The sequence below is a fragment of the Pan troglodytes genome, chromosome 4 (assembly GCF_028858775.2).
Source record: "Pan troglodytes isolate AG18354 chromosome 4, NHGRI_mPanTro3-v2.0_pri, whole genome shotgun sequence".
NCBI lineage: Eukaryota > Metazoa > Chordata > Mammalia > Primates > Hominidae > Pan > Pan troglodytes.
This window is the reverse complement of record NC_072402.2, coordinates 121868926-121896925: the sequence shown is the minus strand read 5'-3', so window position 1 is coordinate 121896925 and position 28000 is coordinate 121868926. Positions and strand designations below refer to the sequence as shown.

The 28000-nt window shown below is 37.6% G+C and overlaps 2 long non-coding RNA genes across 2 annotated transcripts in view; both read left to right on the top strand.

The window, feature by feature from the left end:
• The window catches only part of LOC134810102 (uncharacterized), a 378845-nt gene extending 370211 nt beyond the window's left edge, over window positions 1-8634 (top strand). Inside the window, exons 3-4 of the long non-coding RNA XR_010157319.1 lie at window positions 5731-5839; window positions 8551-8634. This is a non-coding gene — a long non-coding RNA (uncharacterized LOC134810102). The remainder of the gene's footprint in view (window positions 1-5730; window positions 5840-8550) is intronic.
• A 2407-nt stretch (window positions 8635-11041) lies between these two features.
• Window positions 11042-28000, top strand: part of LOC104006541 (uncharacterized) — a 71930-nt gene continuing 54971 nt past the window's right edge. The window contains exon 1 of the long non-coding RNA XR_680292.5: window positions 11042-11129. This is a non-coding gene — a long non-coding RNA (uncharacterized LOC104006541). The remainder of the gene's footprint in view (window positions 11130-28000) is intronic.

Sequence of the window (28000 nt, the reverse complement as noted above, 5' to 3'; positions counted from 1 at the left end):
TGACACTTTTATCATGACATATAATCTCTGCAGCTGGTAATTTTCTTTGCTCTACAGGGTACTTTATTTGATATTACTATAACCACTCTTGCTTTTCTCTTGTTTGCATGATATATCTTTTCCACCCTTTTATTTTCAACTGGTCCATATCATTATATTTGAAGGTGTTTCTTGTAGCATATAGTTGGGAGGAGTTGTTTTTAAAATCAGTTCTGCCTATCTCTGTCTTCTATTGATGTAGTAATCATTTAAATTTAATGTAATTATTGATATGTTAAGGCTCGATTCTGCCATTTTATATTTTGTTTTTTGTTTATTCTCTGCGTTTCACTTCTTTGCTTTCTTCTTTCTGTTTTTATGTGGATTATATGCACATTTCTAAAGATTTTGATTTATTTATGCTTTTGAGTGCTTTTTTTATAGCTTTTGTGGTGGTTGTTCTAGGTGTTACAATATACATACATAACTTATTGCAGTCTACTGGTGTTGTCATTTTAACATTTCTAGTGAAGTATAGAATTATCACTGACCTTTATGCTCTTCTACCATCCCCTACTTATAATTGTCTTAAATATTTTCTTTACATACATTTAGGACCACATCAGACACTGTTGATTTTTGTTTCAACCATAAAGCAAACTTTAGAAAACTCAAGAGAAGCAAAATCTCTTCTATTTACCCATATTTTTATCATGTTCTCTCTTTCTTTCTGATGTTCCAAGCTTCTTTTTTTATGATTTCTTTTCTGTTTATTGAATTTTCTTTAGTCATTTTAGGGTAGGTCTGCTAGTGACAAATTTTCTTAGTTTTCTTTCGTATGAGAACACTTGATTTTTCTCTTCTTTCCTATAAGATATTTTTTACTGGGTGTAGGATTCTGTGTTGACAGTTCTATTTTTTTCTCTTTCGTCACTTGAAAACTGTTGTGCCACTTCTTTCTGGTTTCCATAAGTTCTGATGAGGAATCTGTTGTCATTTGAATATTTGCCCCTATAGGTAAGGTGTCAATTTTTTTTTTTCTGGCTGCTTTCAAAAATTTTTTCTTTAATTTTCAGAAGTTGTTTTGGAACAGATTTCTTTGTGTTATCATGCTTGCCATTCACTTTGCATCTTGCAAGTGTACGTTCAAATGTTTTCCTAGATTTGGTAAGTTTTCAGCCATTTTTAATTTGAGCACTTTTTCAGCCCTGCCTTTTTTTCTCCTTTCTTTCTGGGACTCAATGACAGAAATGTTAGATCTTTTGTTATAGTCCCACAGGTCACCAAGGCCCTCTTTATTTTTGTGTTTCAGTCCACTTCCTCTCTGCTGTCCAGATTGGGCAATCTCTATAGTTCTGGCTTCCATTTCACAAATTCACTTTTATGTTCCTTTCATTATGCTGTTGAGCCCATTAACAGAGCTTTCCTTTCAATTACTGTAATTTTCAGTACTAAAATTCTAATTTTTAAATATATCTCCTATTTCTTTACTGAAACTTTCTATATACTGGGTGAAGCTTTCTATTTTTTCATTTTTTCAAGTCTGTTTTCTCAGGAAAAGGACTCTTGTCAGGGCTGCTTTAAAATCTTAGCAGATAATTTTAGCATTTCTGTAATTTCAGCATAGTATCTGTTGATTGTTTTTTTCATTCATTTTGAGATTGTTTTGGTTCTTGGCATGATGAATAATTTTCAGTAGAAATCTGAATATTTTCATATTATATTATTAGATTCTAGAAATTATTTAAACCTTCTGTTTTCGGTAGCTTTCTTTGACACCACTCTGGCAGGGGAAGGGGCAATGCTACTTAACTAGGATGGGGTGCGGGTATCTTGCTTCCCCCACTGGTCTTCACAACACTTCAGGGAAATGGGGACTTGCTGCCAGTTTGCAGTGTTAAAAGACCTGGCTCCAGTCTTGACCTTCTCTGATACTACCCCAACAAATATCTTGTGATACCCCATTAAAACCTCACAAAGGAAAAAATACTCACTGGTCCTTTGCTGTAATGGAAGGGGTGGGAATGCTGTTTTTTTCTGTGATCTCTGATTGAAGACAGCGATTGTTTTCTAAAAGTTTTTTGTCTTGCTATGCTGCCCTCATAGACCTTTGGTTAGAGACAGAAGGCTTCTGTTAAGTCTTATTTTTGCCTGCAGATGTTGATATTTTGGCTTTCCCATTTGTATAGCACCAACTCTGGGCTATCTGAGGGAAACAGAAAACCCAGGGAACTCACCAACATATTCCTTGAGTCTTGACTTCCCTAGTTGGTTTGCCTTCTTCTCCCCACCTTCAGAGTCTTATGTTTGTTTTATCTATAATGTCCAGGGTTTTTAGTTGTATTTAGTGAGAGGAATTGAGAAAAGTCTGTGTCAGTTTTGATTGACTATGTTTCCTGTTATAGGTCATATTTTCCTGCTTCTTTGTATGCTTGGTCCTTTTTCATTGTATCCCAGACTTTGTGGTTTTCACCTTACTGGCTGCTGAATATTTTATATTCCTATACGTATTCTTAAGTTTTGTTCTGGGACTCATTTAAGTTATTTAGAAACAGTTTCAGCCTTGTGGGTTCTGCTTTTAAGATATTTTAGGCAGAACCAGAATAGTATTCAGTCTAGGGCTAATTATTCTCCATGACTGAGAAAAGATCCTTCTTTTGTGTATTCTACCCCAATGCACCATAAATCTTGTTTTTGTTTTGTTTTGTTTTGTTTTTTTCTTTTCATTCTGGCTCATGGGAACAGGAGGCACAATTCCTAGTCCTGTGTAAGTGCTGGGTACTTTTCCTTTTCATTCTTTTGAGTGTTTCTTTTCCCAGCCTCAGGCAGTTTCTTCACATGCATGTATAGATAGCACTCAGCTGTACACTCCAGGGGATGCTCTGCTGATCTCCAAAGTCCCATCTCTATGTATGTCTCTTCTGTCTAGCTCTCTGACTTGCAAACTCTATCCACTTTGGTCACAACTCAAGGACTTTACCAAGCTCTGTCTGTATTTCCTGTCCTTGCCTGGAAACTTTCTCCAGTCAGTTAACTATAGCAATCATAGGGCTTACCTTTTTGTATTCCATCTCCTTGAGATCACTGTTCTTCATTGACTGATGTCCTAGTGAAAACTGTTTTATAATATATTTTTTGGTTATTTCAGGTGGTAGGGTAAATCTGGACGCTGTTACTCCTTTATGGTCAGAAGCTTAGTATCTGTTTTTGGTATCTACAAAATGTGTGACTGGAAAAAATCATCTCTCAGCCTGTTCCTAGCTCTATTATCCTATGATTCTGTAACTTGAAGTTGAAGTTTATGGAGCAGATAGGGTCACTGATCTCCCTTTCTGTATGTGGAACACTTAGTCACAGGACAGTCTTTTAAAAGCTAACACTTAAATAGACTTGCTAAGTGCTAGTTACTGTTCTAAGTCTACAATTGCTTATCTGCAACCCTAGGAGCCAATTTTGTATTTTCCTACTTTAGAAAGGTGTGTATACCAAATATAACCTTATATCTCAAGCTGAGTCTGAGGCAGCACTCTGTAATCAAATATATTTTCATATTTCTGTAGCAAAATATGAATATTAACACTAAGTGGGATGAATAAGGATTATACATAGTTTAATTTCAGACCAAACCAAGCTTTCCTGCCAAATAAGTTTGTCAGTTTTTGTCTCTAAAGGGGCACAAAAATCTTTTAGGTTTTCACTGCTTTGGTTTGAGAATTTTAAATAAGTGATAGTATATGTGTACTCATTTATTTAATCCTCACAATCAATCTGAAATAGGCAATATAATTATGGCCATTTTTAAAATGAGAGAAATGAAGCATAGAATGTTAAGTAACTTGGCCAAGGTCATACAGCCATCACAGGGTAGATCCAGGATTCAAATCCAGACAACCTGGCCTCAGAACCTGGCATCTTATCCATTGTACAACACTGGTTCTCCTTAAGGAGCCTCCAGCCAGGGCAATCCAGGGGGTCAAGCCTGACCTCTGGTACTTTTCATGAATGAAGTCTTCTCAGGGACTAGGCTGATTTTTATTAGAAGCTGCTCTCTGTGCTACCGTGATCTAAATATATAGATGTACTTAGTTTGGATCCCAGGTAGATTTCTGCTTGTGTTATGGATGCTCCTATGTTTTCCTCAGGTATGCATCAGGGTGCTTGGGGGTGTATTCTGATCTAAACCTGAGTCTGGTGGAATCTAAGTTCTATGTCTGGCATGCTGGATTATCTGGTAGCTGTCTAACATGGAAGTGAGATATTTTAGGATAGGTTTTTATTGTACCAATATTTGAAAGCTGGCCTCTGGTTATCTCTGCTGAAGGCTCTTTTTGTCATTATTGATGTCCAAAATTGCCCAAGACTCCTCTTTGGATTCTTCAAATTCACTTCTGGTTGAACAAGTTGTGCCCTGCAAAGAACTTATGACTAATAGGGTATTTAGGGGCCAGAATCAAATCCATAGGTGTCCACCCTAATGGACAGAACTACATCTACTGAGAGGAAGGAAGGACTTGTTCTAGCACATCCACATGTGGCCCATGGGCTACCTATGGTCCCATCTTAAGTGTTCCTTAAACTTGTAATAGAGCCTGAATTTTGTTCCCCCAAAATTCATATTGGAACCCCAACTCCAATGTGACTGTATTTGGAGACAGGATCTATAAGGAGGTTATTAAGGTTAAATAAGTTCATAAGGATGGGATCCTAATCCAATAGAATACCTATACCTTATAAGAAGAGGAAAAGATATTAGCAAGCAAGCTCAGAGGGAGGGCCATGTGAGGATACAGTGAGAAGGTAGCTAGGAAGACAGCCCTTACCAAAACCCAAATTTGCCAGCACCAGAACTTGGTAAAAATAAGTGTCTGTTGTTTAAGCCATTCAGTCTGTAGTATTTTGTTATGGCAGCCCAAGCTGACTAATACACCCTGCTCCCATGGAGGCAAGGTAGAATGACCCTGGCAAGGATTCTACAAAATATCTGAAGCCTGAGCGCCTAGCAGCTATAAATGTGGCAAACTGAGATAGCTCTTAAAATTATCCTGACTTTTCCTTATAATAGGTTGTACTAATTATTTAAATTCAGTTTATGTCTCTTTATTTTACATGAGTTTTTGTTTGTTTATTTATTTATTTTTTCAAAAACCTAGCTAAACATCAGGAAGGCTCTCACATGTCATATTCCTAGAGACCTGTCTTCTTCACAAGGCTCTAGTATTGTGCCTAATCCACATGTAATACTACACATTATTAGCTACTGAAGAGAGAAGTAGAGAAAATGTGAGCAATGTTAAAATCAATTTACTTTTGGAGGACTATTTAGACTTGAATTTAATATGTTCAGGGAAAAGGGATCTATCTTCATCTTTCAACACTTTAAATCAGATAAGAGAGCACATTTTGTTTTCATCACTGTTAACAAAACTGTAGCATGGACATTGGTTTTTATAACAATTCTTTTGCCATAATTTTATTCTTATAACTCATTTGCTTGAATTTAATCTTGTTCTTTTGAAATTTATTTAGCAAACATTTATTTCCTTTTGGTTCTGCCTATCTATAGATTTCTTCCATTAGGAAAATGTTTATAATCCTCTGTTCTACCCTCAAGGAACACATCTTTATCATAAAAAATACTGGAGTTTTCTTCCATCTGTGAGTTTGTGTATAAGGCTAGACCTATGAGAAGAGTCAGATGATGAGAGAATACAAGAGATGTTATTGTTATAAAGCTTTTCCTATCTTTTTCAGGCAGAATCATAATTCTCTACCAGCTGCTTATTTTGGAGTCATCTGGGTCTGGGGATGGTTCTGGACAAAAATACAAATTTGGAGACCCATCACTGGTTTGTAGGATCAGGTAAAAGTCCAAGAATTACTGATTTACAATTCAAATACCAGGAAGGTAATTGAACAAATGTCTTGTTTGACTTTATTTTTATTAATGTTAGATAAGATGGAACTATTTTTGTTTTATGAATAAACAAAGTATGTTCTTTGTTTTAAGACTGAGTTTTAGAAGTCTCTTAACTTCCTCCTGCATAATGAGTGCTGGAAAATATCCTTTACTGGCTCACCACTATTGACAATGACAAAGAAATGTGCTTTTTAATAATGTATTATCACGGTATGTGCAAGTGTTTGGAGGGCGGGGGAGCAAACAGTTTTCCCTTCCAGACAACAATGCCTTGCCATAACCTTGACATGATGCACATTAATTTTACATTATGCCTGGTAGTCAGAGAGAAAATTAAAGCTGCAGATATTATCTCCCCCAAAAGGGCTGATAACCTTCTGGCACAGGGCTCAGACATGCCAAGACTGTGCCTATATCATCCATCTCTTACTGCTCTTTTAGCCAGAATGCCAGCACTTGGATTGAGAATCCCTAACATATTCATCTCAGTGGCTTCCATTTTAATGAACAGTTAGCTTGCCTTTGGTTAGAAAACATTTTAGTAAGATCAGTGCTATGAAATCTGATTCTAACCTAAACCCTATGACTTTTTTCTACACAATTCCATATATATCTAAACTTTATTTTAACCTAGGAAGCATGCAGTGTTAGGAACCTGAGAAATTGTAATACCTATATTTCTAAAACTAAGCCTAAATAAATCAGCTTCATGAAAAAGAAAAATTGAGCAGCCTGCACTTCATTCACCAGAAGTCAAAATGTCTGTAGTTAAAAATAAAGTAAAATAGACAATTTGGTCACTCAAATCTAAGCCCAGCTATTTGCTGAAAAATAGTAACAGATACATGGTTGTACTAGGGTTCTCTAGAGGGACAGAACTAATAGCATAGATAAATATATAAAGGGGAATTTATTAAGTATTAACTCACGTGATCATAAGGGCTCACAATAAGCCAACTGCAAGCTGAGGGGCAAGGAGAGCCAGTCTGAGTCCCAAAACTGAAGAACTTGGAGTCTGATGTTTGGGGGCAGGAAGCATCCAGCATGGGAGAAAGATGTAGGCTGGGAGGCTAGGCCAGGCTAGTCTTTTCACATTTTTCTGCCTGCTTTATATCCTGGCCATGCTGGCAGCTGATTAGATGGTGCCCACTCAGATTAATGGCGGGTCTGCCTTTCCCAGCCCACGGACTCAAACGTTAATCTCCTTTGGACCCTCACAGACACATCCAGGAACAATACTTTGCATCCTTCAATCCAATCAAGTTGCCACTCAGTATTAACTATCACAATGGTAAAGGGAAGAGTTAATATTTTATAAAAACTGACCCCAAATAATTAGCAGTTAAGAAGATTATAGTGTTATGCAGTTTTCCACCAATTATTCAGGTAGCAAAAGTTTCTTTGAATATCTGCTAGTCAAAGTTCCACGTGAGGTATCAAGGATTTCTGAATGGAATGCGGCTTTACATTAAGATCCTAATAATCATTTCTCAGAATAAAAGATAAGTTAAAAAATGTAGATATTATGAAAAACATGTTTACTCATTCTAGTTTTGAGTTAACATATTACAAGAGCATTCCTTTTGTCTAGGTTTTCTTGTGTGTTGAATCTATTATAGACCTATACTGAATTGTTTTATAATCTCTCCAGATTATATATAATTATTTATAATCTATCCACATTATCAACATGGCAAAAAGAAATTTGGAACAAGTTTGTGAGCTCTTAGCCTGGGAACAGACAAAACGGCTCCAGCAAGAGAAACAGAAATGGTCATCTCCTCAAAATGCATTTATCCTGTGTATAGTTCAAGAGCCACTTCATAAAATAGAATTATTTCTTTTTTCATGAAATAGAGTTCCTCTTCTTTACTTTTTTATTTAAAACTGATGAAGTTGTTTGTATCTATACTGGATGTGCCAGATGGAAAGGTTTACTCATTAGAGGCAGCTGTTTTAGCAAATTACCTCACTACAGCATAATGACAGAGTTACAGCAGACTATTGAATAAAATTATTTCTCTTCCCAGTGAGATCATGAAAACTAGAAGTAATTTCAACGCGACTTTTTTTATTTACTTTGGAAATGGTTCAGTTGGACACATGAGTGATAAGATGAGGTATTTTTATTCATATTTCATTCAATATTTATATACATCAGTGGAAATACAGGATATAAATTTACAATTTGATTTCTCTTTCAAGTAATGGATTCACTATCTATGTGGATGATCTCATTAGTTCCTTAAGTATGAATGATTCTACTGGGGAAGATTTTTCCTTTGACAATATCTCATTTCAAATATATGTATGCCTTAAACATGATCATAGATGTATCTTTCATGCTGAAGTTCACAATTACAGCATTACTCTTGAGATTCTTATGAGGAGGAGCTCTCTCATTCAAGGTTTCCTTGCTGAGCAAAATCTTCTTAGTTCCTCAGGTAAATGTTCCTTAATAGAATGCACTAAAGTCCTGCTTTATACTGAATTTCCACTATTGCACATAGAATTTTAACAAGGAGGAATAAATATATGTATTCATATGTATATATTAGACATAACAATTTATAAAATGCTCATATATGTGTATATATTTCTATTCTCATTTTATTCTAATAGCCTTTAACAATTTTTTTTTCCCCATTTAACAGAGGTGGACATTTCAAGTTCAATTATGTTTGATGACTCATTAGGTTAAAGAAGCTGTCAGGTGGTAAAGTCACCCCAGGTAATTTTCAACAATGGTCAATATCTAACTTTATCTAGAGACACCCAATTTAAACTATAATACCAAAAAACACCCACCAGAAGTATAGAGACACTTTTAAAAAATTAACAGATATGCACATTATTGCTATGAGAACTATGATAATTACATGTATAAATTTTCATGATTATGGTCCCTTTTGTCTTCCATAACACCTTGGGGGGTGTCCATGACCATATTATAAAGTTTAGTGGAAGGGCTGACACCTGGGTGCCATAACTGAACAATTATGCCGGCCTGTATCATGCACAGCAGGCTTTATCCCCACAGCTGTATGTGCTGAACCTTGGATACAAGAATACTATTATTCAGGGCTCATTGTTATTCTCATAAGTTCAATTACTGTTGAAATAATTTAGACTCTAACTTTAGTTACTTTCTATGATGACATTCAACTGAAGAAAATTTTACAAACCATATTTTATGTGAAAACAAGTTTTATGTGATCTCTCTGCATATATAGAAGCTTCCTTTTTAACATGTTTTTATCCAAGTGATCTTACCTCCTGTAAGAATATATACATATACATACACATATATATGCTATGGATTGAATATTTGTGTCACTTTAATAGTCACATGTTAAACCCCTAATCCCCAATGTGATGGTATTGGAAAATGGGGCTTTTGGGAGGTAATTAGACCATGAAGGTGAAACCATCATGATGGAATTAGTAGCCTTATAGGAAGAGACAATAGTACGATTGCCTCCTCTCACTCTCTACCATACAAGGAAAGCAAGAAGTGGGCCCTTCCCAGGACCTAACCATGCTGGCACCCTGATCTCAGACTTCTAGCCTCCAGAACGGTGAGAAAAAGATATTTTTTTTTGTTTAAGCCAACCAGTCTATCTGGTATTCTTGTTGTAGTAGCCTGAGCTAAGGCTCTGTACATACATATATTTTAAATATATATAGAGATAGATAGTATATAAAATAGTATGTATACATTCTATTTCTCACAGTTCTATATTAATACATATATACTAAAATATATTTTCTGAATATTCTGTTTCTTAATATATATGTATTCAGAAAATATATTAGTATATAATATATAATACATATAATATATAATACCTAGTTTGTGTGTATATATCAAAGTAGCAGGGGGAGAGAGACAGAGACAGAGGGAGAAAGAGACAGCGTGCCAGAAGATCATTAGCTAAGGGTATTAAAGTTCTATTTTTCTTTGACATCTTAATGGACTTTAATCTTTTGGGCTTCCATCCAGAGAAATGAAGGGTATTCTCCAGAAAGTGTGGAAACCCTGCCACTGCAGGCTAATCAGGTGTGTTGACACATCAGTGAGGAGCTGGCTCACAACACCTGGAGAAGCAAGCCATGGAGGTGGAGCAGAATCAAATGAGCCTCCCACAAGGCACAAAGATTCTCAGCAAGTCAGGACATGTTATACGTGGAAATTCCTACTCACCCAAGACAGATGCCTATTGCTGTGTCTCTCTCTTCCCATACTTTCACATTGTCTTGAAATATAAGCAAGATGTGAGAGCCCACAGTGCTATGGTAGGAGCCATCTGCAGTGCCATGGTCACCTGTGTCAGTGGTGGAACAAAGAGGGAGAGATGGCTTCCACATCCAGTGGTGACTTGAGTGGAAAAATAAAAAAAAGAGCTCCTACGCCTGCTGGCAGATGCTACTGATGGGACTATGAGCAATTAGAGGAGGTTTCACATTTACTCACAACTTGGAATTTCTAAGCAAATTTTCACAATGCAAGGCAGCTGTACATTCTGTGTACCTAACACTTTGTGCTTTCTCATCTTGCTTGATCATTCAGGAAGCAGGTGGTCCATTCTTTTGGCTCTAAATATTTTGCATGTGAAGGGCATAGGTAGGTGCACCACTTTGGAGATTGTTAGCTGTGTCTGGTTCCGGGTGTCAGTTAGGCACAAATTAGTAAGGCTGGAGGGGTTAAGAGTTGCAGAGAAGTCTGACATGATGGATAAGTTAAGGAAGGGTCCTAAGAGGCCAGAAGTGATGGAGCCCTAAAAACCAGAATGGGCTGGTCATGGCATGGCAGAAGCTGACTTATATTTTATCTCATACAGAATGGGTGTCTACTAGTTCAGTCTGTGCTTATTTATTAACAAAATTATTCAGAGCAATTCTCAGAGTCCTTCATCAAATTCAGTCTGCTCTTGAATATTCAGAAGAGATTCTTTCTGAATAATGCACAATAATTTTCATTCTCTTTTTTTCCGAGAGGCTCCAATGTGTCCACGCTTCTTTTTTTCCCCTTATTTTAGTTTAATATAGGGTTTTCTCAGATTTTTTTCCTATAATAGTTTACTATTTTCCTAAATCTTTCCATTTTGTCATCAAATTCAACTATTTCTCACCTCATTCATCTTACAGGTTGTTAATAAATATACCAGAGAATAATGGTCCTGCTATTGATGGATCCCAAGGGAGAATTCCTATTAATCACTTCAATCTTAGGGTGAGCCATTTATTCTTACTCTTTGTATTTTCCCCATTAATGAATGATTCCCCTTTCCATGTGCAGTTTTAAGTATTCACACTATAGTAGTTTATTTTTATTATCTTCTTAGCATTTCTCACGAAACAGAGATCCCATAATTGATGTGTATCTTGGACTCTGAAACTCTGCCTGTGTATAATGAAGGGGTTGGCCTGGATGACCTCCTTCCTCTATCATTCTAGAATCTCTCTTTGTCCCAACTTGAAACCAAACAGGTGCCAGGGTCTGTCGCAGAGAAGAATAATTAGCACATCCATTAACATGGGCCCTGTTAACACGTCCAGTGTTGACTCTAATTACTGGTAGATTTTAACTGAGCTCTGCTGTCTATAAGTGACTGTTAGCAAATGATAGTATATTTGATTTGACATACATCATACGTACTGAATAGTAAGCTTCAGTCAACTTTTACACAAGTACTCGTAAAGAAGCTGAAGATTCTAAGCTAACAGATTAAAAGTGGGAACAAATGATATAAGTGCAAGAGCATGAAATTAAAGCAATTATTATTTTTGATGCTTCAAAATGTGGGATTTATATGTAGTCCTTTACTTTTTATAGTGTTTATGAAAGTGGTTCAATGTGTCTTCTTTTAAGAGATCATGAAAGTGGTTCAATGTGTCTTCTTTTAAGAGATCATATATCCTAGTATTAGTAACACGAATCTATAGACTTGTCAAATATATATGTTAATAAAAAAATTTAAAACCACTTTTTCTGCATCAATTCCAGAGAGTATATGTGCATTTCTGCCATCACACGAAATCCGATTGTTGCCAGATGGCACAATCGGGTTCCGTGTGATGGCAATGCCATGTGTCTCCCCTGCAGAGAGGCTGCTGCTTGCTGAGCCCTGGTGTGATAAGGGGCATAAATCACAAATCGTGTCACCCTGGCCAAGAAACAAGACATCTCTCAGTACTACCTCCCATAAGCAGATGCCACAGAGACTGCCAGATTCAAAGTCACTCTTGCCCTCTACCTGAAACAGCAACCCTTTGAAGAGAGCACCTGGTCCCATGTGTGTTTGCAGCTCCCTATTTATAATCTGCAGGTTATTCTAGCAACTAACAATATCATTTTGGTAGTTACTAAGAGTAATAAAGCACCCTCTCTGTCGTGATCTGCCTATTTTATGACACTGGCTGGCTGGTGTCTCATAGTTTAATTACTTTAAGTCAATCATGTACATTGTTATGTTGATACTACTATTACTACCAATAAGAAGCATCAAGTATTGAGGCCTATGGGCTAAGGCACCATACGTTATTTCAATATCCCTAACAACCTTACAAGCAAAGTATCGTTATTACCATTACATGAACTTGAGTGCAATGAGGCACAAGAATGTTAAAGTTTGAATGTTAGCCCTTGGTGGGGCAGGGCCTGGAACTCCAGCCAGTTTGATTCCAGCTCCAGGTATTTGACTCTGTACCAAACTACTTGGGGCTTTTAGAAAAAAATCCTTGTAAGAAAAGGTGAATTACAACACATAATAGTATTTACATTCTTCCTTTCTTAAAGTATCATTAGAAAAACTTGATCATTTTTCATAAAAAACTTAAAAAAATAGATTGCCAGCTCTCTTGCATTGTTAAACAGAGACTCTTCAGGGCCATCCCAGAAAGAGCATCACATTTTCTGGAGAAACCTGGGCTTTGGAACCAGCCAAATCAGGGCTTTAAAGCTGAGCTTATTGACTTACCAGTTGTGTGACCCTGAGCAAAGATTTAACCTCTTGGAACCTCAATTCACTCATCTGTGGAAAATGAAAACAATACTGACAACTTTGTGGCACTATTCTGATGAAGAAGTGAGATGATGTGTGTCAAGTACCAAGACAAAAATAGCAATTATGCTCCATTATTGTGAGTCTGAGATACAGTGATTATTTCCTTTTGCCTTATGGATTCTTTTGTTTTGAGAAAGCAAGAGAAAGAAAGAATGGATTTAAGTGTTCTAGTGTCAGAACCGGTCAGAATGAAATAGATGGTTGCTGTTTGTTGTGAGCAGTCTGCAAAGTGAGAGCAGCACCCAGAAAGCAAGCGGGATGGACCGTGGCATCCAACGCCCCTTCAGCCTCAGAATAGTTTGCTCTGCATAAAGCCAGCCGAGAGATGTCTATCCTAGGCATTCGGGGCCTTGGGATCCCCCAGCTAGTCTATCTGAACACTGCTGGTCCCAGGAACCCCTCACAGTGGCAGGTCTGAGCTGGAGAGAAGGGCCAGGGACTTAGGGGATGTGATCAGAGGTCCTGCAGCAAGTCAAGTTCAGGGTAGTGATGCACTTCTGGGTCCACTGGGTCACCTGTGCCTACTCCTGCTGTTCAAATAGGGAATGGTGACTTTTCAAGTTTCATAGTTCAGAAAGTATATCAGAAGGGAGGCTTAGGGGCCAGTCTTAGTGTTTCTGTGATCTAGCTGTGCGACCTGGGTTAAGTAGCCGTGCCTCACTTTTCTATTCTATAAAATGGGCATAGCAAGACCCATGCACTGTTCTGTGGAGAGAATAAATGTGAGAATGATCATAAATGCACTCCAAAAGTTTAACACTGCTGAAACACTGCTCACCTTTTTGTCATCCATACTCCACCTGATCCATTAAATATGTTGTAATGTAGTTCATTGTTATTATGATATCATCAACTATTTTACAGGATAGAGAATAGGGACAAAAGAAATCAAGTGATTTGCTCAGGGTTGCATGGCAAGTCGATGCAGGGAGGGTTTCTGGCCTTGGAGGCTGTGCCTGCTCTTGCCAGAGCATGGAGACCCTCCTGAAGCCGGCCTTGCACACTTAGTCAGCTGGCATGCTCCATGTGCATCTTCCTGGAGCATGTGGTCTCTTGGTGCTGCTCATGGAAGCAGTTGCCTTGCACAGATGTCTGAGAACTCTCGCTGTGGGTCTCACTCTGGATCCTTGTGCAGTAACCCTCCCCTAATCTTTCCCATAAATAATGATGAGCCAGACCCTGACTTTCTCTTTGACTGGCCCATCTCCCCAGTTACCCCCTCTTCCCTATAGTGCACAAACTATGCAAAATTACAGTTCATTCACACTTTAGGCCCTGGGTAGCTGAATCCAGTGCCTTCAACACTTAGCCCTCTTTGTTCCTCCACCGCAACCCAACCTGCCTGCACCCTCTTTGTGTGTATATGTGTGTTTGTGTGTTTCTATTTAACTAATAAACTTTATGCTTTAGAGCAGTTTTACGTTCATGGCAAAACTGAGTGGAAAGTACAGAGAGTTCCACATATCCCCTGTTCCACACACCACCTTCTTTTTTGAAGCTGTGATAACAATGCAACTTTCCTAACAGGCGCTTTGTACATGGAAGGCTCCTTCCCAATTGAACTGCCATAGCACAATGCAGTAAAGACTCTGTAACAATAGCTGATGTACTGTACATTACCATTCTAATCATATATTTTATTGGAAGCTGTATACCTCTTAGAGCCAGCATTTCATTTGCCTCCTTTGCCTTATAGAAACCCTGCTGCTGTGACAACGGGCAGCAGTAAAGCTAATGGTCTTTTCCAAATTCCTTCTTAGATTCAAAGGGAGAAAAAGTGTGAAGGAGAGGGAAAGAAAAAAATCACACAGTCATTTCCAGCTATTTGTGTTAAAATACAAACAAAACAGGGCACATTCAAAAATGGTATGCCGGGAAGCCTCCATTAATATTTATTTTGGCATTAATATTGATAAGAAAGTACTTTGTAGCTGGGCTTTGTTGCCTACCCCAGTGTCCTCAAGCTCCCTGTTATTCAAGCTGGTGGCCATTAGCTCGCGTCTTCCTCTGTACCCAGAGCCTCTGAGAGACTTGGCGGGCCTCCAGCTCACTTACGCTTAAATGGACACTCAAGCTCCGACGGACACACAGCTAAATAGAGGCCAATAATTCAATACAGTATGACTGTACTGGGGCTGCTAGTAAATCCATCAAGCAGTAAATATCATCTGAAGCCAATGCAAGCTTTTATCTTTCCAATTTTTTTGTATGTCTGAGCGAAGCCCAGGCATTCAGCGAATCATGTAATTTATTCTGCAGTGCCGAGCCTGGGCTGTCTCAGACATCATATTGACTTTTTTTTTTCCCATCTGTCAGGGACAGTCAGCAGCTCTGCTATTGTGAGAGCGCATCACATTACATCTATTTATTTATTTATTTCCGCTGCTTCTTTGTAGCATGATTGGGCAAGAACGCATTATCTCAGATCAGCGAATCCTAAGAAAAGCATCTGAACATCATTACGACAGCATGTTAAACATTTGTCCTACCCAGTTTGTTAAATCAGCAAATGTATTTCCAGCAAATGCTTGTAATTGTTCATAAAGGGCTCCCTACTGCAGGGTTTTACTAAGCTGAAAATATGGCCTGTTATTTTCTTCAGCTCTTTAGGTCAGCGGTGATTCCAATATATTGTAAATAATGCTGAACAGCTGGTGTACTGACTTGTGTGTGTGTGTGTGTGAGTGTGTGCCTGTGTCTGCATATGCATGTGTCTGCACACAACCACACACCTGGCTATAGCTCTGCATGTTGCACACATATTTTGTGCACATGTAAATGATTGTATAGGTCAATACGGTATAAAGTACTGTATATGGCCAGGCAGGCCCAACACTTTGGGAGGCTGGGGTGGGAGGATTGCTTGAAGCCAGCAGTTCAAGACCAGTCTGGGCAAGAAAGTGAGACCCCTGTCTCTACAAAAAATAATTTAAAAAACGTAATTAGCTGAGTGTGGTGGTGTGTGCCTGTAGTTGTAGCTATTCAGGAGACTGAGGTGGGAGGATCCCTTGAGCCCAAGAGTTTGAAGCTGCAGTAAACTATGATCGTATCACTGCATTTCAGCTTGGGTGACAGAGCGAGACCCCATCTCAAAAAAAAAAAACAGTGCTGAATATTAACTTCACAAAGTTAATGATTAGGTTATGGTTTACAATGGTTAGAGAATGTCTTGCTTCCTAATCAATCAAAATTTAGCCTGAGAACAAAGCTCTTTTGGTTATGGTTGCTGTCTTCTTGAAAACTTAAAAAGTGTAGCTCCTAAATTTAAATGTTATTTATGGTTCTCTTGCTCTTCTTCCTGTATAAACTTCAAATCGAAGAGACAAATAGGAGGAAGATTAATTTCTCCAAAGCCCCTCTTTTCACAGTGGGGTTTGAGACTGCTACTGCTGGACAGAGCCATCAGACATCTACTGATTGGATGATGACACCCCAAGTAAGATGCTTCCCCCTAGGATACCCCCCAAAGTGACTAACCCTTTCTCAAAAGCCAGGTGTGCTTCTGAGACTCATCCTGATTGGCTTGATTCCATTTGAATTTGATTCGTGTCCTACTCTAGATGCATGCATCAAAGAAAAGTGTTTTAGAAGTTTCTTGATCTTCTTTAATAGTCATCATAAATGTACTTCACAGAAACACCAATGCAGGATGTGCAAATGGAGCTGGACTTAGAGTCAGCCATGTTGTTTGCCCAACTTCTCTTTACAAACAATGTTTAAAACCAAAAAATCCCACACCTTTTTATAAATGACTGTAAGTAAGGCAATTGATATTTTGAGAAGCAGTGAAATCGACATTGTTTTAAGAACTTGGCTCTTCTGTATATGTATGATCAATTTTTAAAAATAGCATCCTATTCCTTTGGATAACTGCATTCATTGAAAAAATACTTGTGGTTTGTACTTGATAAAGAATATCTTTCTATGGACTGATTGTGAAAAATGACTTTGTATTTTATACTCCATTATTAGTGTCACCACCTTAGAAAATATCAAATTGGCTTTCCCATCTACATCTGACCAGGAGAATCTGGGTAAACATGAGTTTTATTCTAAGATTGGATAGAATTATGGCTCACATCCTTGGGTGCATAGTTGGGCACATTCTCCCTCTCCACACAGCAGAGAGCATCAATGCATATGTTCAATTTCCCTTTATTAACCTCCAGTTAGAAAGTCCTGCACAGTACATGCGGCTTTTAGTATTCCAAAGAGCAGACACACTGTCTTTCTAAAAAAGCATATTAAAAGGCAACTCACTGAGTCATTTTCTAACACCTGAGAGCAATTAATGTAAGCAGAGACAGGAAACATCATCAATTATTTAAAATAAAATGAATATGTAATGCTGACCTTCTCCAACTGCCATCAGTTTTATACTTACACCTGAATCAACTCAGGGGAACATGAAACCCACAAGGCACTTCACACTGCAATCTGCAGAGAGGCAGGCGCTGGTCACAGGGAAAGCTGCCTGGCTGGCTATGTTCACCCCTGAGAGGGAGGTGGAGAAGCCCCCGATACCTGATGAGGGAAAACGGATCCTCCAGCTCCCTGAGTGCATCACCACCTGGGACCAGCAACTTTATGTACGAACACTCCTGGCCCACCAGTCTTTCCCAAATATTTTCACTTGTTTCCAAATTATTTCATATTCCTACCATCTTAAGGAGGAGGGCTAAAATTTCTGTTATTTTATATTTCTGATATAAGTATATATATGGGCAGTGTGTGTGTGTGTGTGTATATCCTATGTCTGTTTATTTGTTAATATAAATTTATTAGCTTTTTTCTTTTTTAATTCTTCCCTATCCTGAATAAAACAGGAAGTGGGGAATGTAGGTCGTGCTTATTTGGGAAGCCTAGAGAGATGTTTATATAGCTGTAATAGCCAGTTGCTGAAATTAAATGAATCCTCTGCTGTCTGAACAGAGGGTTTCTCTGCAAATATGAAAGCTCAGACATTCGCTAAGGGCAATGTCACTGACTGGAGATTGGGGGAGGGTACATCAAGGGAACATGCAGTTTATTATCTAATGTAATTGCTGTGCATGACATACGGCATGAGCCAGGATTTGGCACAGCAATGGACGAAGATTTTCAGAGCAAAGCCTATTAGACACAAAGTACAAAAAGTCCTTTGTGACTATTCAAGCTAAACAAGGCTTGAAGTGCTGGTATCTATTTTTCTCCTGACTTGTATTAGTAATTCCAAGAAAACTCACAGAGGGCCTCATACAAAATGACCCAAGCTTCCAACTGGGTCATCCTCTTACTATCTTCCTCCAGACATTCTGAGACTTTGGCAAATAGTCTGTTTGTGAGTCTTAGGACTATGAAAGTAAAGTTGACTGTTAGTTTCTGGGACCAGATTTATCACAGAGCTACTCCTCACGGTGTTATTAAGATTCTGACTTCCTGTTACAAAGCTTTTTTTTTTATGTTTTAGAAGGTTGCCCATTCAAATTGGCACAGAGCCTAATCACAAACAGGTTCCATTTGAGAAACTTAAGAAAAGACAAGGGGAATAATTTGCTAATGCTAATTACAAAAGAATAACAATAAGTTCTTTATGTTTATCTTCATAATCCTATGGCCAAAAAAGGCTTTGCTCCTTTTAACATGGCATTATACATCTTAAACTTTAAATGGCTTTCAGGGGAGAGCTAACGTAAAGAATGCTTTCTCCATTGCCTTCTTTATCACCACCATATCAGACTGTCCCTTTTACACACAGAAAGGATGCCGGATTTAGGAAATCCATGCCAAGGAGCAGAGCTAAGGTAGGGTAAGCAAAATTCAAAGACAGCATGAAACTATCTTTTCACCCAGAAATTTTTGATTAATTAGACATCCATGCAACCAAGAAGCAGGGTGTCACCACTGCTGTTGTTATGAATTACCCTTGCCATAGGTGGAAGCACAGCTGCGGGTAAGTGGTGGACTCTCAAACACTATAAATCCAGTTATTTCAGTGAGATGTATATATACACAGCAGTGCTCATACTTGGGCATGGACAGTAAAAAAAAAAAGTGAGCAAAACTCTGGGTTATTTTGGTAACAGAATAGAATAAATGCACTTTAAATATGATAGAAACAAAGTACCATAAGATTCATGATTCTGGGCATCAGGGAAGGTTTATTCAGGAAACAACCAGGAAGGTATAACCCTGTCCAAAAGCCAGAGTTTAAAATAAAATCCTCTCACAGATCCTGTGTTACTCAGAGCTACTAAGCCTAGAAAACATGGAACTGGAGAGGGACATTTCCCAGGTCATGGCATCACAACCAGAATTTTAAGGGACACATTGAATAAAAATTCAGCTTTTTCATTGCTGTTATTGCAGAAATCTCTGCAAAAACTATTAATTAAAAATGCTTAGGGTCCTGAGACTCTGCCCTCAAGTCAACTTAGAACAACTGCACATGAAAAGACTGAGAATTATGATTTGCATTCAAAGTCTTGCCAATTCAGAGCATGCACATGGAAAGCAGAAGGTATGGGTCGGGATCTGATGATGAGTAGGTGAGACAGAGATGTATCCCTTAGTCACACCAGGGAAGAGTCTTTCCCATAACGAGAAGGTGTTACCAAAAATTTCTTGCCGACAAGAGCAGGGGCTCAGCTTGGTCTTAATATTACAGCAAGTAAAACTGGGTAGTAGGGAGATTAGGTGGTAGGGCCTTAGAGTCAGGAGCCAGAATTATTTACTTGATGTTTATGAAGGAGCTAGAACTAGAAGACAGATACCATCCTTTGTATCTCTTCAGATTTGAGCTTTCAATGGTGTATTTCATTCTGCTTCATGTAATATTTTCTTCATCCTAGTCTTTATATCATATCTGCATATTTGGTTTTTGTTTTTGAAAAAAATGCTGCTACTTTTGGAAAAGGTGTCTCAGCCTCTCCAACAATACTTCTGTCTAAGGAGTTATATCCCTAAAAAGTATTTCGGTTGGTAAAATCACCTTGACGAGATTGAGATCTCCTAGAGAATAGGAGATTAAAGGAAAAAACAAAAACACACAAAGGTTCTGGAAGGCATACAATTTGAAAACTAAACAGCTTTAGATCATTGTGAATCTTCCCTGATCTTCCATACCTCTTCAATGGTTCAGGAACTGTGACACCGTGGCACTGTTATTCTATCAGCTTTGCCACAGGTTTTATTTTGTGCAGACTAAACCACTTCTGAACCTGTTTGCAAATATGACGGCAAATTGCACATTTAAATTGTTTTAGTGTAAAATATAAAGCTACATTATCTCAAAACCACAACTAGCAACACTTTAGTGCATGCGGGATTACCAAATATTTTTGGTAGCTTTGGCATATACAGCTGTTTATAGTCTATTCATGCTTATAATAATTGCCCATTAAACTAACATAGTTAGCTCTCTTTTCAAAGTATTATTTAGTCATTCTCAATTAATGATGCTGTCTTTATAAAGTTCCGAGTTAGAGACCTTCTCTAAGTATTGCTGTACAAGATCCATTCACAAACAGAAATATTCCAAGAGAGTGAAGAACATGTGTGGAAAGACACTGTTGAGAGAGATAGCATGGCACGTTGGAAAAAATTAAAAGGAAGCTACATGGAATAGAGGGCCTCAAGCAGAGTGAAGCAAGATGAGGCTTGAGCAACAGGCAATGTCGAGACCTTGGGAAAATCCAAATAAGACTTTGTTCTCCTTATAGCAACGGAAATTATTGAAAGGATTTCAAACTCAGGCTTGGAGAAAGATATATATATATATATAGAGAGAGAGAGAGTACTTGGTCATGGATTGAATACAGAAGACAAAAGAGAGAGACAAATGCACAGATTTCTAGCTTGATTAGCTAAATACATGGTGCCATTATTCACTGCAATAGAAAATGGAAAGTAGGCTTTTGAAGAAAGTTCATGACTTTAGTTTTGGATGTGATGGATGGTTTTGGAGTATCCAAGAGGTGATACCAAGGAGGCAGTTGGAAAATAATGAAGAATATCATTCCCCATAACACACAGAGCTACACATCAAGTAACCTGCTAGACAAAGAAAAATTCTCCAAAAGATAATAATCTTAACATTTTATTTGACAAATACTGTGGAACTTTCAAGTGCATATCATGCACTTGTAGGTGCTAAAATGTAGGTCTACTCTTTCTCTCATTACTTTGTGTCACCAGATTTCTCTCCTCAACTTATTTCACGGCAGTCTCTCTTCCTTTGCTTATTACAGAGCATTTTTCAGAGAGTCTTGGTTTTACCTGATGAAAAGGAGCCTGTAATTTTAAAGCAATTGAGATGAGATAGCCATCAGAATTTTGGCTGATGAAGGTCCCTCTTATTTCCTCACCAAATGAAGATATTCACAATCTTATTTTGAAATCTAAATCTGGCTTTATTTTCCCACTCAAGAAAATCAGCCTAGAAGCTCAAAAGGGAGATGAAATTTGTAAATCACCTGCATATAGATGGTAATTGAAACTGTGGCCAAGGATGAAATTGCCTAAGAGAGACCAGCATGGTAAGAAAGAAGGCTCCACTTAGAGTCTATTACCAACAACTTTTAACTTTTTTACTATTTAAATGTTCTGTTGTCAGATCTCCATGTATTCAGAGCACCTGCCCACCTTGATCAGCAGTCTGACTCACCCCATTCTTCCTGTGCATAGACTGTGGTACAGTGGGTCTTGTCCACTCCCCACCCAGGCAAATCTCCAGACATTTGTAGCAACCACTCACCTGGTTCAGCAGTCTGAGTCACACACCCTGCACAAGAAACATACTCCAGGATCGACAAAATGGTTGGCCATAAGGCAAGTCTCAATAAATTAAAAAAATCAAAATCATAACAGCCATACTATTGGAACACAGTGCAATAAAAATAGAAAACAGTACCCAGAAGTTCTCTCAAAACCACAAAATTACAGGGAAATTAAACACTTGTTCCTAAATGACTTTTGAGCAAACAATGAAATTAAGGCAGAATTGAAATTGCTCTTTGAAATAAATGAAAACAGAGACATAACATATCAAAACTTTTGGGATGCAGCAAAAGCAGTGTTAAGAGGAAAGTTTTTAGCACTAAATGTCTACCTCAAAAAGTTAGAAAGACCTCAAGTTAATGATCTAATATCATACCTGTAGAAAGTAAAAAAATAAGAACAAACTAACCCATATACTAGCAGAAAAGTAAATAGCTATAGTCAGAGCAGAACAGAATGAAATTGAGACACTAAAATCCATACAAATAATTAACAAAACCAAAAATTGCTTTTTTGAAAAGATAAACAAGGTGGATAGACCACTAGCTAGATTAATAGAAAAGATCCAAATAAGTACAGTCAGAAATGACAAAGGTGACATTACAACTGATCTCACAGAAATACAAAAGATCCTCAGAGACTATTATGAACACTTCTATGCACACAAACTAGAAAATCTAGAGGAAGCGGATAAGTTCCTGGAAACACACCATCTTCTACGATTAAATCAGGAAGAAGTTGAAACCCGGAACAGACCAATATCAAGTTCTGAAATTTAATCAGTAATAAAAAACCACCAAAGCCCTAGACCGGATGGATTCACAGCCAAATTCTACCAGACATACAAAGAAGAGCTGCTACCAATTCTACTGAAACTATGAAAAAGTTAAAGTCAGTATTACCCTGATACCAAAACCTGGCAAACACATAACAAAAAAAGAAAACTACAGGCTAAGATCCTTGATGAGCATAGACTTGAAAATCCTCAACAAAATACAAGCAAACAAATCCAGCAGCACATCAAAAAGTTAATTCACTGTGATCAACGAGGCTTTATTCCTAGGATGCAAGGTTAGGTCTACATACACAAATCAATGAATGTGATTCACCACATAAACAATTGAAAATAAAAACCGTATGGTCATCTCAATAGACACAGAAAAAGCTTTCAATAAAATCCAATATCGCTTCACGATAAAAAACGCTCAACAAGCTAGACATTGAAGGAACACACCTGAAAATAATAAGAGCCATCTATGACAAACCCAAAGCCAACATCATACTGAACAAGCAAAAACTGGAAGCATTTCCCTTGAGAATTGGAACAAGATAAGGATGCCCACTCTCACTATGCCTATTCATCATAGTACTGGAAATCCTGGCCACAGCAATCAGCTAAGAGAAAGAAATAAAAGGCATCCAAATAGGAAAAGAAGAAGTCAAACTATTTCTCTTTGCTGAGAATATGATTCTCTATCTGGAAAATCCTAAAGACTCCACCAAAAGGCTCCTAGAACTGAAAATTGACTTCAGCAAAGCTTCAGGATACAAAATTAATGCACAAAAGTAAGTAGTGTTTTTATGCCCCAGTAATGTTCAAGCTGAAAGCCAAATCAAGAACTCAATCCCATTTACAATAGCCACACACACACACACACAGACACACACACACAAACTAGGAATACATCTGACCAAGGAGGTGAAAGATTGTTACAAAAAGAATTATAAAACACTGCTGAAAGAAACCATAGATGGCACAAACAAACATTCCATGCTCATGGATTGGAAGAATCAACATTGTTAAAATGACAATACTACCCAAAGCAATTCACATATTCAACACTATTCCTGTCAAACTACTGATGTCATTTTTTTCACAGAAGTAGAAAAAACTGTTCTAAACTTCATATGGAATCGAAACAGAGACCAAATAGCCAAAGCAATCCTAAGCAAAAGAACAAAGCCAGAGGCATCACACTGTCCTACTTCAACTGTGATATAAGGCTACAGTAATTAAAACAGCATGGTACTGGTACAAAAACAGACACCTAGACCAGTGGAACAGAGTAGAGGACCTGGAAATAAAGCCATGCACCTACAGCCATTTGATCTTTAAAAAATTTGGCAAAAGTAAGCAATGGGGAAAGGACTTCCTATTCAGTGCATGATACTGGGATAGCTGGCTAGCCATGTGCAGAAGAATGAAACTGGACACCTATCTTTCACTATATACAAAAATTAACTCGAGATTGATCAAATACTTAAATGTAAGATGAAAAAAAAGTAGGAAATACTATTCTGGACATCTGCCTTGGTAAAGAATTTATGACTATGTCCTCAAAAGCAATTACAACAAAAACAAAAATTGACAAGTGGGTCCTAATTAAATTAAATTGCTCCTGCACAGCAAAAGAAGCTATCAAGAGAGTAAACATGCGGCCTACAGAATGGGAGAAAATATTCACAAACTATGCATCTGACAAAGTTCTAATACCCAGAATCTATAAGGAACTTAATTCAACAAGCAAAAACCAAATAACACCATTAAAAAGTGGGCAAAAGACATGAACAGATACTTCTCAAAAGAAGACATACAAGCAGGCAACAAACAAATTTAAAAAAATGCTCAGCATCACTAATCATCAGAGAAATGCCAATCAAAACCACAATGAGATACCATCTCACACTAGTCAGAATAGCTATTACTAAAATGTCAAAAAATAGCAGATGCAATGAAAAGGGAATGATGTTGATACACTGTTGGTGGGAATGTAAAGTAGTTCAGCCACTGCGGAAATTGGTTTGGAGGTTTCTCAAAGAACTTAAAACAGAACAACCATTTGACCCAGCAATCCCACTACTGCATACATACCCAAAGGAAAATAATCATTCTACCAAAAACGCATGAACTCATATGTTCATGATAGCCCTATTCATAACAGCAAAGACATGGAATCAACCTAAATGCCCATCAGTGGTGGATTGGATAAAAAAAATGTGGTGCATAGAATACTATGCAGCCATTAAAAAAAGAATGAAATCATGTCCTCTAGAGCAACATAGATGCAGCTGGAGGCCATTATCCTAAGCAAATTAATGCAGGAACAGAAAACCAAATATCACATGTTCTCACAAGTGGCAGCTAAACATTGGATACACATGGATGTAAAGACAGGAACAACAGATACTGTGGACTACTAGAGGTGAGAAAGTGGGATGAGGACAGGGGCTGAAAAATTACCTATTGAGCACTGTGTTCACTACCTGGGTGATGGGGCCATTTGTACTCCAAACCTCAGTGTCTCACAATATACCCATGTAACAAATATGCACATGTACCCCCGAGTCTAAAATAAAAGTTGAAATTATTAAACATAATAAATAAATAAATGAAGTATGTTCTGGTTATCGCACTGGTTAGATATAATGTCTCCATGTTGAGTTTTACCACTTTATTCTAGTTATTTGCACCATATGATGCTAGCTAATGGCCTTATCTATTTTCTAATGTATCAATCTGCTTATGTATTTTATCAAAACACATTTTTTTCACACTTTGATCTCCCATTTCAGTGAAGATGGGAAAGCAAACAGCTAAATGCCCATAGATCTTTTCAAAGGAGAGGTTTAGTTACCAGTATTTCCAAAAATCCTATTTCATACAACTGCTAACGAATTGAAAAATTGACTGCAAAAATGTACTCTTTACCTCTCTGCTGAAACTGTCTTTAAAACAGAGACAGAGAACATGGATAATCTGAAAATTAGATAATCCATTATAGGATAATAAAAAAGTGACTGTATAAGCAAATATTAAGGATTTTATACATCATTACCCATCAAAACTTTTATTCTTTGAGCTTTTCAATACATGCACTCTCTTCTGTACATATACTCACAGAAAGATGGACTCCCAGGAGAATCTTGTAAACTGCTTTTCACAGAAACAAATAGAGAAAGCCTCATTGGTCACAGGAAACTGATTCTTTATGAGTGAGGCCTAAAGGCATCAAAAGAACCATTGTTGTAAAGGGTGCTTTAGTGATCACCTCTACATGAAGCAAGTTACAGTCTATGATCCAATTATTAGTGGCTCTGGATTTTAGAACTGGGCTTGCTAAAAACTAATCATTTGATCTTGGTCCTTATATATCATTTCTGCACTTGCATTTTCATCTGTTAATTGATGGGTTTTGCCTAAAGGACCTCTAAAGACCCTTCCAGTCTGTATGTCATCCAATTCTAATATTCAAATATGGAGCATGCTTGGAACATTATAATGGGCTCATGGGTATTGTAGACCAACCTATCTGCCCTCATGTTTTATCATATTTGACCTGAAACATTTGTGTAGCTGGTAGGTGAATTAGCACATTATGTCCCCAAACATGTTCACAGTCTTGGTTGATATTAATTTCCATCTTAGAAAATCAATTGTGATTTTAGGATTTTCAGTTAACTGGCCAATAATCATAGCTAATATTCTTTGCTCTGATTACTTGATCTTGCCTGGAATTATCTATCTTTTTATTCTTTCTGGCTCCATTCTTTCTATACTGCCTCAACTTTCAAAATGCAAATTTACTACTCTACTCAAAAACTTTAATCAGCATTTCAATTAGGGGGAATAAAAGACCAAATCCCTGGCTTGCCATTCTAGGCTCTTTACTCTCTAATTCCAAAGTACTTTGAAAGCTTCTGACATTCCTGACCTTAGCAACCCTTATGGACAATCTACGCTGGGCTCCTCACAATTCCCAATATATGCCTCTTAGCTGTGTGTCCATTCTATCAGCTCTTCCCAAAGTGTTCTTCTGCTCATTTCCTACCAACAAAACTCTCCTATTCTTTCAGGTTTGCCTCAAACATTGCCTCTCTGTGAATCTTTCCTTACCCACCCGTAAGAATTAATTTCCCCTTCTGCAGTTGGATACCACTTAGTCTGGATGTTCATCCCTCTGGTCCATTACTTATCACAGTCTGAGGTGTCTATATTTATTGTGCTGTGATTGTTTCTTCCAGAGGAGTATGAGCTCCTTGGAGACACGATTGATGTCTTATTCATCTTTGAGCTCTCAGCACCAAAAACAAGGCTTACAAAAAAGGAAATGATTTGAATTAGTTCAGCCCCCTAAAGGGTACTTGAGGATGGGGCCAGAGTTTTATTCTCGTTTGTAACGGATGCCATAGAAAAACTGAAGAATGAATCTTTCTTGGGGTACTTACTAACTCTGTTATTTTGAGGGCGTTATTTATTGCCAAAACTATTTTTCATCATTTATAAACTTATTTTATAATAATGGTTATTGCCATTCACTGATCCCTGATTATTCTCTAATTCTGGGCACATGGTCTGATTGCATTTCTTAGTTCCTATGTATGTAAGTAAATGGGGACATGTGACTAATTCTGAAAAATACTTTGTGAAAGGAAGTAACATGCATTGCTTCCTACCTACACACTTAATTGTTGGGGTGAGGCTCCCAAAGCTTTCTTTTCCCTTCTATCACAGTGATTTGCAGCATTTAAGATGGTGGCTGCTTCACAAAACTGGGACAACTGAGTATCTAAAATGCAAACCATTTTCTGTAATCCAAGATGTACATACAGCAGAAGCAAGAAATCTCTGTTGTTTCTAAGCCCCGCGATCTAAGCCCCAGACTAACAGAGATCCCTTAACATAGGAATGGTCCCCATTCTCCCATATCCTCCTGAAATTCTGTCATGAGACTTACACTATATTGTAAGAACTTGTAGAATTAGTGTATGTTCTTGGTAGGCTACTGTCCAGCATTTCTCTATGTTTTTCCTGAACCATCTGTGCCTGTATCACCTGGGAAGATTATAAAAAGTTCAGATTCCAATATTAATAAATCACCATCTTACAAAGTCTAGCTAAGGAATCTGTATTTTCAACAAATCTTCTCACTGCTGATATAAATTTCATTAGAAACTATGTGCCTCTGGTTAAGAATGTCAATTTCTAGAGGATAGGGGCTTCATTTATCTTGGCTCTTAACCCAGCATCTGGCACAAAGCCAGGCATATGGTAGGTAAGTAATCAATAAATATTTATTCTATATAGATGGGAAAAGGACTATAATTCCTGCTCCTCCATCTCAAGGGCATCCTGTGAGGATAAAATAGAATGATGTATGCAAAATCACTTTGTGTGCAGAAGAGGACTATATTATCACACCACACAAAGAAATTAATCATTTAACCAACACTGTTACCTTTGAACCCATAATGGCTTTATGCATTATGGCTTTACCCAAAG